Here is a 7,995-nt window from a genome sequence, read left to right on the forward strand (position 1 = left end):
TTTTGCAGTTTTTGGCCAGGTCTGGGTTTGAACCCACCACCTCCAGCATATGGGGCCAGCACCCTACTTCTTTGAGCCACAGGCACCACCTGGCCTCCTCTTTTTCTATTGCGCTCTTTCTCTCACCCTTCTGCCTTCTATCCTGGAACCACACACCGCGAAGGCCCTTCCAAGATACTGCCAAATACTCTCGGACTTCCCAGCCTCCAGAACTGTGAACCAAATAAACATCTATTGATTATAAATTACCTAGTCTGTATTCTGTTATAGCAGCACATTATAGATTAAGGCACTTCCCATTCCCCACCCCCTGGTACCCACTAATCTGCTTCTTGTCTCCATGGATTTGCCTGTTTTGGATACATCATGTAAAAAGGGTCATGTACTATGTGATAATTTTGTGTCTGGCTTCTTTCACTTAAGATAAAGTTTTGAGGTTCATCCAAGTTGTATCACGTATCATTACTTCATTCCTTTTTATGGTCGAATAACGTCCTATTGTATGTATACACCACAGTCTGTTCATTCCCCTCAATGAATGATGAACATGCAGGTTATTTACATCTTCTGACTCCTCATGTTACTTTAACATCCCTACTGTCCTCATCCTAGTCCAGCCTACCATTCTCCTTCACCCAGGTTGCAGCAATAACATTTTAAAGGACTCTATCCCCTCTACTCCATTTCTCTCCACCAGCAACTTGAAGGTCATTCTATGCTTAAAGCCATTCCGAGATTTTGCAGTGGCTCTAAGAATACTCTAAGTTCAAATCACTAATATGGACGACAAATCTGGGATGACCCTCCTCAGATTTACTTTCTACTTAGTTTAATTTATTTATTTATTCATTCATTTATTCATTTTTATTTCAGATGAATGTGAGGGTACAAAAACTAGGTTACAATATTTGCATTTGTTAGGTAGAGTCCCTCTTGAGTTGTGTCCTGCACCCAGAAGATGTGCCATATACCCTTACATGGTGCCCATTAAGTGGGAATACACCAAATCTCTTCCCATTCTCCCCTCTTCCCACTTCTTCATTCCCTTTCCCCCAGCTTGAATTGAATTGAGTTTTTCTCTTATGTGGGCAGGTAGTAGATCGTCTACTGGCTTCTACCTTGGATATTTGGTTTTCCAGTCTTGTGATACTTTACTGAGGAGAATGTGTTTCAACTCCATCCAGGTTAATAGATGTAAAGTCTCCATCTTTTTATGGCTAAACAGTATTCCACATATACCACAGTTGGTTAATCCATTCCTGGGTTGGTGGGCATTTAGATTGTTTCCACATCTTGGCAATTGTAAATTGAGCTGTGATAAACAATCTAGTGCAAACGTCTTTATGATAAAATGATTTTTTTCCTGGGTGGTGCCTGTGGCTCAAAGGAGTGGGGTGCTGACCCCATATGCTGGAGGTGGCAGGTTCAAACCCAGACCTGGCCAAAAACTGCAAAAAAAAATTTTTATTTTTTTCTTCTGGGTAGATGCCTAGTAATGGGATTGAGGGATCAAATGGGAGATATAATTTGAGTTCTTTGAGGATTCTCTGTACTTCTTTCCAAAGAGGTTATATTAGTTTGCAGTCCCACTAACTCTATAAAAGTGTTTCCTTCTCTCCATATCCACACCAGCATATGTAACTTTGGGACTTTGGGATGTGGGCTATTCTCACTGTGGTTAGGTGATAGATACCTCAGGATGGTTTTGATTTGCATTTCTCTGATGATTAAGCACAATGAGCATTTTTTCATATGTTTGTTAGCCATTTGTTCATCTTCATCCAGAGAAGGTTCTGTTCATGTCTCTTGCTCATTGATAGATGGGATTGTTTGCTCTTTTTTTGTTGATTAATTTGAGTTCTCTATAGACCCTAGTTATCAAGCCTTTGCCAGATTCATAATATGTAGATATCTTTTCCTATTCTGAAGGTTGTCTATTTGCTTTGTTTGTCTTTAGCTCTGCAGAAGCTTTTCAGCTTAACGAGTCCCAGTTGTTTATTTTTCCTGTTGCTGCTGCTGTTGTTGAAGTCTTCTTCATAAAATCTTTTTCCAGGCCGACATCCTCAAGAATTTTTCCCACACTTTCTTCTAGGATTTTTTATCATTTCATGTCTTAGATTTAAATCTTTTTCCATCTGGAGTCAATTTTTCTAAATGGTGAAAGACATGGGTCCAATTTCAGAAATTGACATGTGGTTATCCAGTTCTCCCAGCACCATTTATTGAATAGGGATTCTTTTCCCCAGTATATGCTTTTGTTTGGTTTATCAAAGATCAGATGGCTATAAGAGATTGGTTTCATCTACTGGTTTTCTATTCAGTTCCATATGTCTATGTCTCTATTTTTGTGCCAATACCATGCTGTTTTGATAACTATAGACATGTAATATAACCTAAAGTCTTATAGAGTGATGCTTCTGGCTTTGTTTTTATTACTACAGGTAATAGTTTGGTTCTACAGGTTTTTTTCTGGTTCCATACAAAACAAAGAACTATTTTTTCTAGTTCTTCAAAGTATGATGTTGGTATTTTATTGAGGATTGCATTGAATCTGTATATTGCTTTGGGTAGTTTAGACATTTTAACAATGTTGATTCTTCCCAGCCAAGAGCATGGTATGTTCTTCCATTTGTTCATGTCTTCTGCTATTTCTTTTCTTAGACTTTCATAATTTTCTTTATAGCGGTCCCTTACCTCTTTTGTTAGGTGTATTCCTAGGTATTTCATTTTCTTTAAAGCTACTGTGAAGAGAATTGTGTCTCTGATTCGTTTCTCAACTTAGCTATTATTTGTGTATACAAGGGCTACTGACTTATGGGCATTGATTTTATATCCTGAGACATTACTGTATTTTTTTTATCACATCCAGGAGTCTTGAGGTTGACTCTCGGGGGTTCTCTAAGATCATATCACCAGCAAAGAGCCAGAGTTTGGCCTCCTCTGCCTCTATTTGGATGCTCTTTATAGCCTTCTCTTGCCTGATTGCATTGGCTAGAACTTCCAGAACTATTTTGAATAGTAGTGGCAATAGTGGACATCTTGGTCTGTATTTTTTGATCACATCCAGGAGTCTTGAGGTTAACTCTCTGGGGTTCTCTAAGATCATATCACCAGCAAAGAGCCAGAGATTGACCTCCTCTGCCTCCATTTGGATGTCCTTTATATCCTTCTCTTGCCTGATTGCATTGGCTAGAACTTCCAGAACTATGTTGAATAGTAGTGGCAATAGTGGCCATCCTGGTCTGGTTCCAGTTCTAAGTGGAAAAGCTTTCACTTCTACTCCATTCAGTATGGTATTAGTGTGGGTTTTATGTAGATGGCTTCAATCAGTTTAAGAAATGTGCCACCTATGCCTATATCTGTAAGTGTTCTAATTAGACAAGGATGCTGAATTTTGCTGAACGCTTTTTCTGCATCTATTGAGAGGATCATATGGTCTTTGTTTTTGCTTCTGTTGATATGGTGAATTACATTTATGGATGTGCATAAGTTAAACCAAACGTCCATGCATGGAATGATGCTTATTTGATCATATATCAAATGATATATAATGATATATAATGTTTTTTAATATGTAGCTGTAATCTATTGGTTAAGATTTTATTAAGTATTTTTGCACCAATATTTATTAGTGAAATCGATCTGTAGTTCTCCTTTTTAGTCCCATCCTTTCCTGGTTTTGGTATCAGGATGATATTTGCTTCATAGAATGTGTTAGGGAATGTTTCTACCTTCTCAATGTTTTGAATAGGTTTTGCAGTATAGGTACAAGCTCATCTTTGAAGGTTTGATAGAATTCTGGTGTGAAGTCATCTGGTCTAGGACTTTTTGTTGTTGGAAGATTTGTTGTTGTTTTGTCGATTTCAGTGCTTGATATTGGTCTGTTCAAGAGATCTATTTCTTCCTAGTTAAGTCCAGGGATGGTGTGATTCCAGGTATTGGTCCATTTCCTCCACATTGTCAAATTTCTGGGCATAGAGTTTCTTTTTTTTTTTTTTTTTTTTTTTTTGCAGGTTTTGGCCAGGGCCAGGTTTGAACCCACCACCTCTGGTATGTGGGGCCAGGGCCCTACTCCTTGAGCCACAGGCACCACCCTGGGCATAGAGTTTCATGTAGTAGTCAGAGATGATCTCTTATATCTCTGTGGCATCTGTTGTTATTTCCCCTTTTTTGTTTCTGATTAAGGTTATTAGAAATTACTTTTCTGTTTCTAGTTAATCTGGCCAAAGTTTTACTGATTTTATTTATCTTTTCAAAAACCAAACTTTTTGGTTCATTAGTTTTTCTGAATGATTCTTCTGTTTTTAATTTCACTTATTCCTGATTTAATTTTGGTCATTTCTTTTCTTCTGCTATGTTTGGGATTGGATTGCTTTTTCATTTCCATTTCTTTAAGATGATTCATTAGGTTGTTGATGTGCTCTCTTTCTGTTTTTAGGATGTAGGCATCTAACGCAATAAATTTCCCTCTAGGACTGCTTTTGCTATATCCCACAGGTGTTGGTTACTTGTAGCTTCATTGTTGTTATGTTTGAGGAATTTAATAATTTTTTCCTTTATCTTTTCCTTGACCCAACTGTCATTCAGCATAAGGTTCTTTAATTTCCATGCCTTTGTGTGGGGATAAAAATTTTTGTTGAAGTTGAGCTCCACCTTTATTGCCCTGTGGTATGAGAAGACACAAGGCAAAATTTCAATTCTTCTCATTTTGTTGGGGTTTGATTTTTGTCCTAGGATATGATCTATTTTGGAGTATGTTCCATGGGCTGATGAGAAGAACATATTCCTTAGCTTTGGGTTAGTGTGTTCTGTACACATCCATTAAGCCCATTTGTTCTAGAGTTGAATTTAAGTCCCTTGCATCTTTGTTTAGTTTCTGTTCAGAGGATCTGTCCAGTTCTGTCAGTAGAGTATTAAAGTTCCCTGATATTATGGTGTTATAGGATATCATATTGCTCAAATTAAGGTCTGTTTCATAAATCTGGGAGCATTTAAGTTGGGTGCCTACTTAGAATTGAAATATCCTCTTGTTGTTTTGTTTCCTTGACCAGTATGAAGTTGACCTCTACTCCATTCTATATAACCCTCTTAGCAACTGAATGGCTCCAGCCAAAGTGAACTTGTCCCATTTCTCCAAAGCTATTATTAGGCTTTCTCCTTCTCCAGGGCAGGTACACATGCTGCAGCCCACTATGTATCTTTTCCTTGCCCATCTAATTCCAACTTATCCTCCAGTTCTCATTTTAAACATCACTTAGATCTACAATCTTTCAAAACCCTATACTCCTTGGCAACACTTGGCACAATTGTGACTTATTTTTCCTACTAGACTGTAAGCCCCACATGGACAAGGTCCATGCATTATGCTCATCACAAAACCCTTCTCATAGCACAATGCTTGGCACATGATGGATGTTGATGGACGCTGTTACAGAGATTGACAGAATTCCCAAAATGTTGCTAAAACTGTGGTTACTCTATCACTGAAGCTCTCAAAATACGGCAACTAAAACCATACACACAAACCTGCCTTCTAATCCCATTGTTAATATTGTCCCTCCTCACACAAATAAATTCAGGAAAACAAGACAAAGTCTTCTAAATGACATTAAAATTTAAATTTCCTTTCAAGCAGTTCTTTGCTCATGATTAAAAAAATAATTGATCTTTAAGACTGCCAAAACCAAGCATGCTATACTTGGATGGCTGCCTAGGAAAATGAGTCCCCTTTGAAAGGCTCAAAAGAAGTACCTTTTAAGGACCACTTGTGCAGCAAGAAAAACTACTCATAACATTAACACCTTGGTTCTTTCTCATCTTTATTATGTGGTATTAACATGCAAATATGGCCTTTGTTTTTCAAGATTTTACCTGCTTCCTTTATTCACTTCTCAAAGGACAGATCAATGGGTGAGATTATAGCTATCATGAAATTAATTTCATATACTTGAGAAAGCTATTTTAATCACCACCTAGGGGAATAGTCTAAGCCAGCTTCTTCAGCTGTTCGAACTAGACACTAGGTTAAAAAAAGGAAAACATAACAGAAGAAAGCCTTTTGTTCAAACTGCACTGCCACATACACACCCACACCCACACACACACAAAAAAAAATTAGAAGCCTGTGTTTGTGGTCAGTCCCTTCAAGTTAGGACTGAGGAACTGACTGGTATGGAAATGTCTTAAATATTAAGTATTTTGTAGTTTGATCATCTCTTTTCTTTTTTCCTGAGTCAGAGTCTCATTTTGTCACCTTGGGTAGAGTGCCATAGCGTCACAGCTCACAGCAACTTCAAGTGCTTAGGCTCAAGCAATCCTCTTCCCTCAGCCTCCCAAGTAGGTTCAACTACAGGCACCTGCCACAATGCCCAGCTATTTTTTTAGAGACAGGCTAGTCTTGAACTCGTGAGCTCAAGCAATCCACCCACCTTGGCCTCCCAGAGTGCTAGGATTACAGGCATGAGCCACCACACCTGTTTGATCATTTCTAAACAACTATGGCAGTGTCCTAAATTTTCCACAATCGAGACACATTATAAATTAATGTGCGCAATTAGGACAGTTTTATAGTAATACAAAGTGAAACATTGTTAGACAAAATGTTGAAGTACTATTAAAAACAATTTAAGAAAAGGATCAGCTTTGGTTATATCAAGGTGCTAAGCTGGAGGAATGAAAAAAATGTGGACTTCGATCATACACTATATGACTTTGAGCACGTTCCCTAGCCTATGAGTCTCTTTTACATATAAAATGGACTTCTTAAAGAATTGTAATTATAGGAGAAAATGAAGACAGAGATGCCTAACGATATCAGATACACACTATGGCTTTGATACTTCTAATAGATATGCATGATTTCACAGACTGCTAATTACAGGGGCAGGGGAAGGAATAACCGCTATAGGTTCTTAGTTGGAATTAACCCCTATTACAAGGGACAGAGGAACAAGACAAAAAGTTTATTAATATATATATTTCATACATACATGAAAGATACCCAGAGAATGAGTATTTCTCAAAGAGGTGACTTTGAATTCTAGCTTACACAGCATCTTCAACAAAGAACAGCAGAAACTTAAAGAAAACTTTGGTGAAGGATGTTGAGTCACGAGGGACAACAAGTTGGGAAAGGCAGATGGCAGATGAAGGCTAAGTAGTAAAGCTAGTTAATATAAATTCCTCTAGTACCATCTCTAGTCCAATAAGGATCTAAAGTTTTCTTCAGTGGTTAACCTTTGCAGGGCGTCTTTTGTCTTTGCAAATTTACATTGTCCTGTTTTTAGGCAAACAGAGGGAGGGCACAAAACCTTCATGCATTTGCTGCTTCTCATCTTCAGCTCAAAAATCCTTCATATCTTGGGGCAGCATATTCTGGTCTCCCACAATAGGCAGGGTCAAATGTTGAACCAAACCTCAAATTATTCCAAAGGAATAATAGCTATGAAAAAACCCTTAAGGGTTTGGAACTCATGCGGTCTTTCTTAAAATTACCTTGTATTCTTTACTGTCAGCTAGCCAGGCCCCTATTAAACAGACATTTGTAAACTACCCTCCAAAAGTGAGTAGACATACAGAAATTGAATATGAAAACTGCTGACCCCAAATAGGTAAACCAATAAACCTTGGTTTATTGTCACAATTTAACTTCATGACAGGCAGAGTCACGCCTTACGGTTTTACTTAAATTATACTTCTCTACACATACACAGCATATATTACAAAAAGTATCTAATGTTATCAACAGAACAATCATGAAATATCCAACCAGAACAAGCTGTTTCCTACTACCTTGAAATCCATAGGTTTTGCTACAATTGGCTAGGTAATATTACTGACAGAGAGTAATTTGCTTAATTATTGACAAAAGAAACTTCCTACACCGTGTAAGAGACAATAGAAATATACTGGTTTTAAAATTTTGCAAAAATAAATCTGTACATTTAAGTTGCATTAATTATTCTCCCTCACTGACAACTTTTCTTTTCTTTCTTT

This window comes from Otolemur garnettii, unplaced genomic scaffold (genome assembly GCF_000181295.1).
Source record: "Otolemur garnettii isolate 467f Iridium unplaced genomic scaffold, OtoGar3 scaffold00066, whole genome shotgun sequence".
Lineage (NCBI taxonomy): Eukaryota > Metazoa > Chordata > Mammalia > Primates > Galagidae > Otolemur > Otolemur garnettii.